Raw genomic sequence first — 7,931 nt, forward strand, 5'->3', positions numbered from 1 at the left:
TGCTTTATTTGTTAAATTGAGTGACAAATTCAAATTAGTCTTGCCTGACTAGTGTAATTAAGAAAGGAGTCATGTCTTCATCTTTCTTCACTTCCTGGAGTAAGCATGGGATTTGAGGCTTTCCCAAGGAAGTGAGGGAACTTTTCTCTCATCTGGTACTTTATGAAATTGTTGTAAACATTAAATGCCACAAAAGTTAATATAGTTGAAACCACATGTAAAATCTTCTGATGATGCATTTAATGCATCTCAATAATATAACTAACAACATGAATGACACTCTATAGCATAACAGATTAATATAGATCTTATTGCTACAAACCAATTATGTGTGTGTTTGTGTGTGTGCATGTTTATGCATCTGTGTATATCTATGAAGATATGTGTATATAAATGCATGTGCTCATTGTATATATGTGTGTATTTAAAGGTAAATAATAAACTAGCAGTTATTTTAATTCAAGGGCATGAGGAAGAATTTGGTCAAAAAATACTGTTTTAATTTTGTAATTAATAAATTAAAAGAGTATTACATTTATTTCCAAGAAATACATAACATACACACAAGATAGTGTTATACATATTGGATATGTATATTTCCCTTATTATTATATGTATTTTACTTGTGTCTTATCATTGTTGCAGTAAACTACAAAACTGCATAAGTAAATTCCAAACATTTAGCATAAATAACATTTGCCCCTGTAAATATACACTTAGTTTTATCATGACAATATTTTGGGGACTTTTGACTTAAACTTCCAAATGAAATAATATTAGTTTACTACAAACAACAAACAAGTAGTTGAACTTCTGAGTATTACTATTTTAGTTAAAAACATAGTGTTTTGTTACAAATAAAACACTATATAGGTCACATTCTCTCTCTCTCTCTCTCTCTCTCTCTCTCTCTCTCTCTGTCTCTGTCTATCTCTGTTTTTAAAACAAATATTAGCTGATATATACTTGAACTGTCCCATAGAGAAGTGTCTGGTCTGTAACTTTTCAAATGATTGTCAGTAGATATAATGAGACTTCGGCCAGATTGACATCTTCTGTCACATTTTATTGCAGGAAGAATTTTTTAGCATCCTGCTGACTTGGCTGATCCAGCAGAGAGTCATAGCTGGAAAACTGTCTTTTACAGTTCATTGTAGAAATATTACCTTTGCTTGTTTGGTAATGTCCTGAGACAGGACTTAAGTTCTTCCTTGAATTCAAATGATCGTTTTAGTCCCAGTGATGAGCAAGAAAAGGAATTATTCAGAAATGATTCATCTTACACTTTTCCAAGAGTTAGAAAATGGCTATTATTTCTGTATCAGGCTTTATTGCATTTTTTTTTCCTGGGCACATGCTCTAGAAAGCATAAAAGTGCTACAAATTGACACTCTAGAAATGCTGACTCTATGTTTCAAACCCTGTAAAAATATCCAAGTGACAGATATATTGTTTCTATTAAAGATACTTAAGTCAGGACTGTGGGCACCTATGTCAACACAGAGGGGCTGTTACTTGAAAGAAGCTTGATCTTTGTAGGCACTGAGAGGCAGTCTGGGTTATCTATTTAATCAAGAAGTTCTGCTTGGATTTACCATATATTTCCTTGATGCTATTTTATTTGTGAAAACCAAGAATCAGTTGCTACAGGCATTCATTAAATCTTTTTCAAAATAAATAATTCTCTTCTAATATTTTATTTTTTTCAGAAATAGTAATCATAAGACTACAGTGGAAATTAACATGTAACACATAATTGGTAAATTTGGCTTACCATACCATTTGAGATAAATGCTATTGGAAGAGAAAATTGATGTTTTACACAAATTAAATTTTAGTGTTTATTGACCATAATTTTTAATCAACCTGATTCATACGCTTGCAGTAAAATCCAATAAATGTCTATTGATTGGTTGTTTGGATATATGCATAGATGTATCAGTATTTATGATCAGTTAATGTAATAAATATTGTTTTATAAAATAATGATGGGCTTTATATGTGTATTAAAATTTCAAGATGCTGTTGCAAATTAATAAAAAAAACTTACTTAGCTGGAAGATAAATAGCCTGAATTTAGGACTGTGAATCTTTCCTGTTTTCCTGAAACAAAAAAGAAACAAAAATACATGGGAATATGGATTCAAAAATCAAAGAACCAGCAGTATAAATACTAGTTTGTTGAGGTTCTGTCCAATCCCTGTTACCTTTACTTCTTTTTTCCCATCAGAGAATCCACATGAGGATTCTGAGCTGCTAGGCTTGAAGATATTAATGGATATACTTTGTATATGAAATTGTGGTCCATAAATTAAATGATTGATTTGTGATAGTGAACCTTCATTGATTTGACTGAAGATGCCTAGGAGAGCTTGTGGGGGAGGGGGTAGAGCGTGAGGAATGAAAACTTTCCAAAGAGTATGCTGGCATTCCATCCATAGCGGAATGCACAGGACTATAAAAAAAGGGGGGGGGGTGATAAAGAAGATATCTAGATAATACTATCTGCATTGTCTCTGCCTCTGCTGCTACAAGTTTCTCTACTCCATGGCATCCTTTTATGCCATAGTGGATTGATAATTCTGATACTCTAAGACAAAAATTATTCCATCCTTATTTAAGATGGTTTCTAAGGTATTTTTTCATAGCAGTGGAAAAAAAACCCACCCAAAACTGTTTTACATTGTTGTTTCTTAGATATATAGTATATAGAGGATGATGAGTAACTGTGTAGCATTTGCTTTGTGTTGTAGGTTATAAGTAATATACAGAGACCTTGAGATAGACAAAATACAAAGGTTACATGCATATATTATGAAGACAGGAAATACAAAGGTTATATGAATGTATTATGAAAATTTACATAAGACATGCACTGGGGTCTTGGACCCAATTCCCGATGGATATATGAAGGATGGCTGTGCTTAATTATATGAGCTTTAAAAATTACTCGAATTACATTGTGACTACAATTCTAAAAATTAGTCACAATAAAATCTACTCATTTTCTTCTCTTTTTTTGTATTCACTATTTTTACTAGTGGTGGAAGGTAGACATATACTAAATCATGTGTAAAAATATAATCATTCTTTCACTATCTATATAAGATTTGTTTCAGGAACCTATTATATAAAACACATCAAATGGCATAGCATTTACATACAATGTATGCTCAATTTCTATAATTTTATCAGCCTCTAAGTTCCTTATAGTATCTAAAAAATGAAAATTCTATGAAAGAACGGATATTCTGTATTTTAAAAAATCAAGGTGCCAAATGTATATTGTTATTAGGCATGCAATTTTCCTTTCCCTCCTATATGTTTTATTATTAGGTGGATTTTGCACTAGTTTTCTTTCTATTGTTATGATAAACACCATGACCAAAAGGAAGCAGGAGGGAAGACTTTATTCTACATTACATTTTTTAGTCTTTCACTAAGGGAAACTGGCAGGATCTCAAGGTCAGAATCTGGGGGCAGGAATAGAAACATAGGCTGTGCAAGGCGCTGCTTACTGGGCTGCTCCTCAGTTCACCATTTGTTTGTTTGTTTGTTTATTCGCTTATTTAGACAACTCAGGACCACCTCCCCAAGAATAGCACCAACTATAATTGCCTGTACTCTTCTAATCAGTCATTAATCAAATAAATGCACTCAAGTATTTGCCTACAGTCTAGTCTGATGAAGGGACACTCTCAACAGACTTTCCCTCTTCTTAGATGACTCTAGCTTGTGTCAAGTGTTATTTTTAGTTTCTTATTTCTTGTTTTTGCGCACACACACACACACACACACACACATACATTTTCCTAGATAAGACTATGTGTGGGTATGTGTAGATGTTGTCAGAAGATATTTTTCTCTGTTGGTCTCTACCTTTTATTTTCTTAGATAGGATCTCTCACTGAATCCATAACACCAATTAAGTTAGCCTTGGCTGGCCTTGTTGGACAGCCAGTCTCCTTATTTCTGTCTTCCCCTAACTGGGGTAATCTATATGTGCCCTTGCATCTGGTGTTTACATGGGTCCTGACGATCTGAAGTGAAGTCTTCATGCTTATATCGTAAGTACTTTATCCTCTGAGCCATCTCCCTAGCCTAAGCCCGCTCTGTCTAAATGAAAAAAAAAAAAATCAGTGTCTTGGCAACACTGTATACAGGAAAAACAAAACTGAATTAGGCAACATAACTGGTGACTTTGACTCACATTCATCCCAGGATGGAACACAGTTTTACTTGCAGAGGTAAGAACACATTGGTGAATACAGTTTCAAGTCATTCATTAGTGAGCATGCAAGAAAGTTTATCCCTCCATGGCCTGGTTACATCCCCCTATTTTATTATTATTTTTTTAATAAAGGTATATCCATTTAGTACCATGTATTCAATACCTGTAGTAGGATACTTTAGATTATTTATAGATGTTTACTAAGATGATAATTTGTAGAGTATAACCATTTACTATTACCTTTGCTTTTTCTTCCTCCATTCCTTTTCTTCCCCTTCCTTGTGGTGGCCGTAAATATATTTCTACCCCTTGTGCAATTTAAAAGACATACTTTGTCTTCTATTCACTACCTCCTTCTTCAACCCCTCAAATCCACCAGGGTTTAGGAAGGGAGCTGACCTGACAGTTCTTGAGAAAGTAATGTAGAATAGGTGAAGATCTATACAGGATTGTGTTTCCTACATATATAGTCGCCATGCTCCAAAAGCTAAGCATGGAGCTGGAGAGTGTACAATATTTAACTCTGGGAGTTTCTAGTGCCCCAGTAGCACAGATGGAGCAGCTGAGTAAACATTGCTTGTCCTTTGACTAATGGGTAAAAGAGTGGACTAGGAAGACAAACGAAGATTAATGTATAATACTTAACAGCAAAACTATTATCTGAGAAACTAACACCAAAAGCACATTAGAAAGAAAGAAGGGATCATGTTGAGGAAGAGGTGGTAGATGCAAAACTGATAATTTTTACACTTTGCAAGCAATTCACACAAAGATGTAAGCATCCATCTTTAACTGAGTTCCCCCAAGGAATATACATAAAGTCAAATGTTAGCACGATAAAATGCTGAAAGGTCAATTTTGCGCCTTTGGATATTTAATTTGAATTGCAAGCATCAAGATGCCAATTAAACACTTTTTCCAAAGAAGATAAAGGCAGAGGAAGCCAAGCTAAGATTGTACTTCATTTATTATTAACTCTTTAGTCCTGACACTGACTGGATGATGCTTCTATACGTAAGAGTGATGCTGTATTCTATACATTCCAGGGTTATTCATGTCAGAGCATCTATACTGTTGATGTATCAGACTATGTCTGTGTCATTTTGTTTGTGTTTAGAAGTCAGAATTTGGAGGAATGTGAAACTGTAATACAATTCTTTACCAAAGAAATATTCTTGAAATTTCCATCCCAACTACCAATCCATTTATATTTCAATTGATGTGAGAGAATGCCAGGCTCCTTCTTAATAAACTTTGTGATCTGTGTGCCACATTCATTAGAAGGGACAGCTTGGCAATAGTTTTTCCCTCCTCAAAAATATCTGCTTCCTTATCCCACGATGTAATTGGATATTAATAAGTATATAATTATTGATATTTCTTCCTGTCTCGGCATTTAATTAAGTTTATATCTCTATCTCAGTATAATATACTCTGTTTCCTATTATTTATAAATTTAAGACTTTGGTTGTAAGTGACAAAAGCTAGGTTAGTTTACTTAACAAAATGGACTTATTTTATATATAAAAATTGTGTAAACTGTGTGTGATTGTAGCTTTAGAGAAGCTGATAAAAGTTGCCTTTCATACCTCCCTCCCTCTCTCTTTCTCTCTCTCTCTCTCTCTCTCTCTCTCTCTCTCTCTCTCTCTCTCTCTCGTGCTTCTTTGTTTCTCATTGTGGCTATATCAGCTTATTTTTCACTGTTCTAGAGTCATGGACACCAGGGGAATTTCTGACTCATGATTGTGTAATTTCATGACTACAGAGGAAAAGAGGCTTTGGGAATTCTCAAAGAGTGACTGTGGTTGCCCACATGAATGCAGGCTAATCTATTGAAACCATCATAGTTTCTGGGAAAGGATAAACACAATGAGTAAATGCCTGACTTGGATCATAAGCTCCTATCTGGAAGAAAGTAGGTGGAAAAAGAAAGGAGGAAGTTGGAGAGAAAAAAAAGATAATGGGAGAGACAGGGCAAATTAGACAAAAGTAGTTATACATTATATCATAGTCTACATATTATATAAATAAAACAATACATTGAACATATGTATCTAGATTGGAAACTAGGTAACTGGTAAAAAATATATATGACCATATAATTTTGTCAGCAAGGTGCATAGGCAAATCAAGATGATCTGCATAAGATATACGAATGGTCAGCAAGAAATGTGAGGGTCAGAGATGGTGTGGATAATCTCCGAAGGTAGTGTTTGAGGATGATGCAGATAATATCTAGCATGGGTACCTGGTTAGGGGATAGAGAATCATATACAAAAGTGAGAGAAGTGAACTGGGGATGCAACTCAGAGGGAGAGTGCTAGCCCTAGTGTGCCCAAATTCCTGTGTCTCATCTCCAATCACATTGCCCATATACACATACATGCACGTGCACACACACGAACCCCCACACAGAAAGAGATGACATTAAGAAAAAGACTGTGAAGCAATACAGGTAAAAGAAGAGTTAAAATAAGGGGTAGAAAGTGTAACTACTGAATATGAGAAAAAAAAATGAAATGGCCAATATTGTTATCTTGGCATTCAGTCTTTCCAAGCTGCTGGGATAGTTTAGAATTACGAAGAGCCATCAGGTAAAATGAGAATCGTGGGTAAAATGGATGCCTTGCTTGAAATGGATTTCAGTTTGGTCTGAACAAATAGAATAACAATTCTCAAAGAATAATGCTATTTAAGTCAATGGGAGAAAGAACATATTATGTCTTATAATCATACAGTGCTTCAAACACAGCAGACAGAACAAAGCTCTATCGAATAATGAATGAACATTGTATACTACAGGAGTGCTCCGCTCAAGCACTGCAAATACTATTTAGCTGCTCCTTCTGTCTGGGTTTGCTTTGTATCCCATGGAGATGATCTGACCTTAAGCTTTTGTTAACTTCAAAGAGAACTCAGGGTTTTTTTTTTTTTTTTTTTTTTTTTTTTCCTCATCTCTGCAGGACTGAAGAAACAGACCCTTGGTTAACAACAGGAAGCCAAATTGATTTTAATATTGTGAATTCTTTACTCTGATGCTAGGAATGTTATCTGGGCCATCTCAGTGGGCTAGTGATTACATTGCTGGATTGGACTGCAGATTGCTGACCAACTGCCTAGGTCTGGTGCGGCTTTCAGATTCAACACCAGGGTTTCCAGTAATCTGGCTATGCAGATGTACTCCTAAGTACACCCTCACTTCTACCTGAGTATATATAGCTATTCTTCACTCCTCTCCATGTTGTTCTCTAGAAAGTGATAGTATGTCAACATGTGGATGATGATTGATATGTTAATTCTCCATTGCTGTAGAAAAATACCTGAGATTATTAATTGATAGCATAACAGCTTTATTTCGGCTTGTAATTTGGGGGACTCAATCACAATGCTGTACTGAGCATGTCCTCTGCTTTGGTCCTTTAAAGGACCCTGGAGCTTTGTTATGGAGTCATTAGGGTAGATAATGAGTGAGACTACAGACTTTGAAATCAACACAAGAGGATGTATTATGATAGCATTGCTCCTTAAGAGTTATAGGGCTTGACAGTTGAAGATTATTTTTCAGATTAGTTTTAGCAGGTTGGCAACTAAGAATTGAACTGACCGGGTTGGAGAGATGACTCAGCAGTTAAGAGCACTGACTGCTCTTCCAGAGGTCCTGAGTTCAATTCCTAGCAACCACATGGTTGCGCATAACCAT

Source organism: Apodemus sylvaticus, chromosome 2 (assembly GCF_947179515.1).
Source record: "Apodemus sylvaticus chromosome 2, mApoSyl1.1, whole genome shotgun sequence".
NCBI classification, from domain to species: Eukaryota; Metazoa; Chordata; class Mammalia; order Rodentia; family Muridae; genus Apodemus; species Apodemus sylvaticus.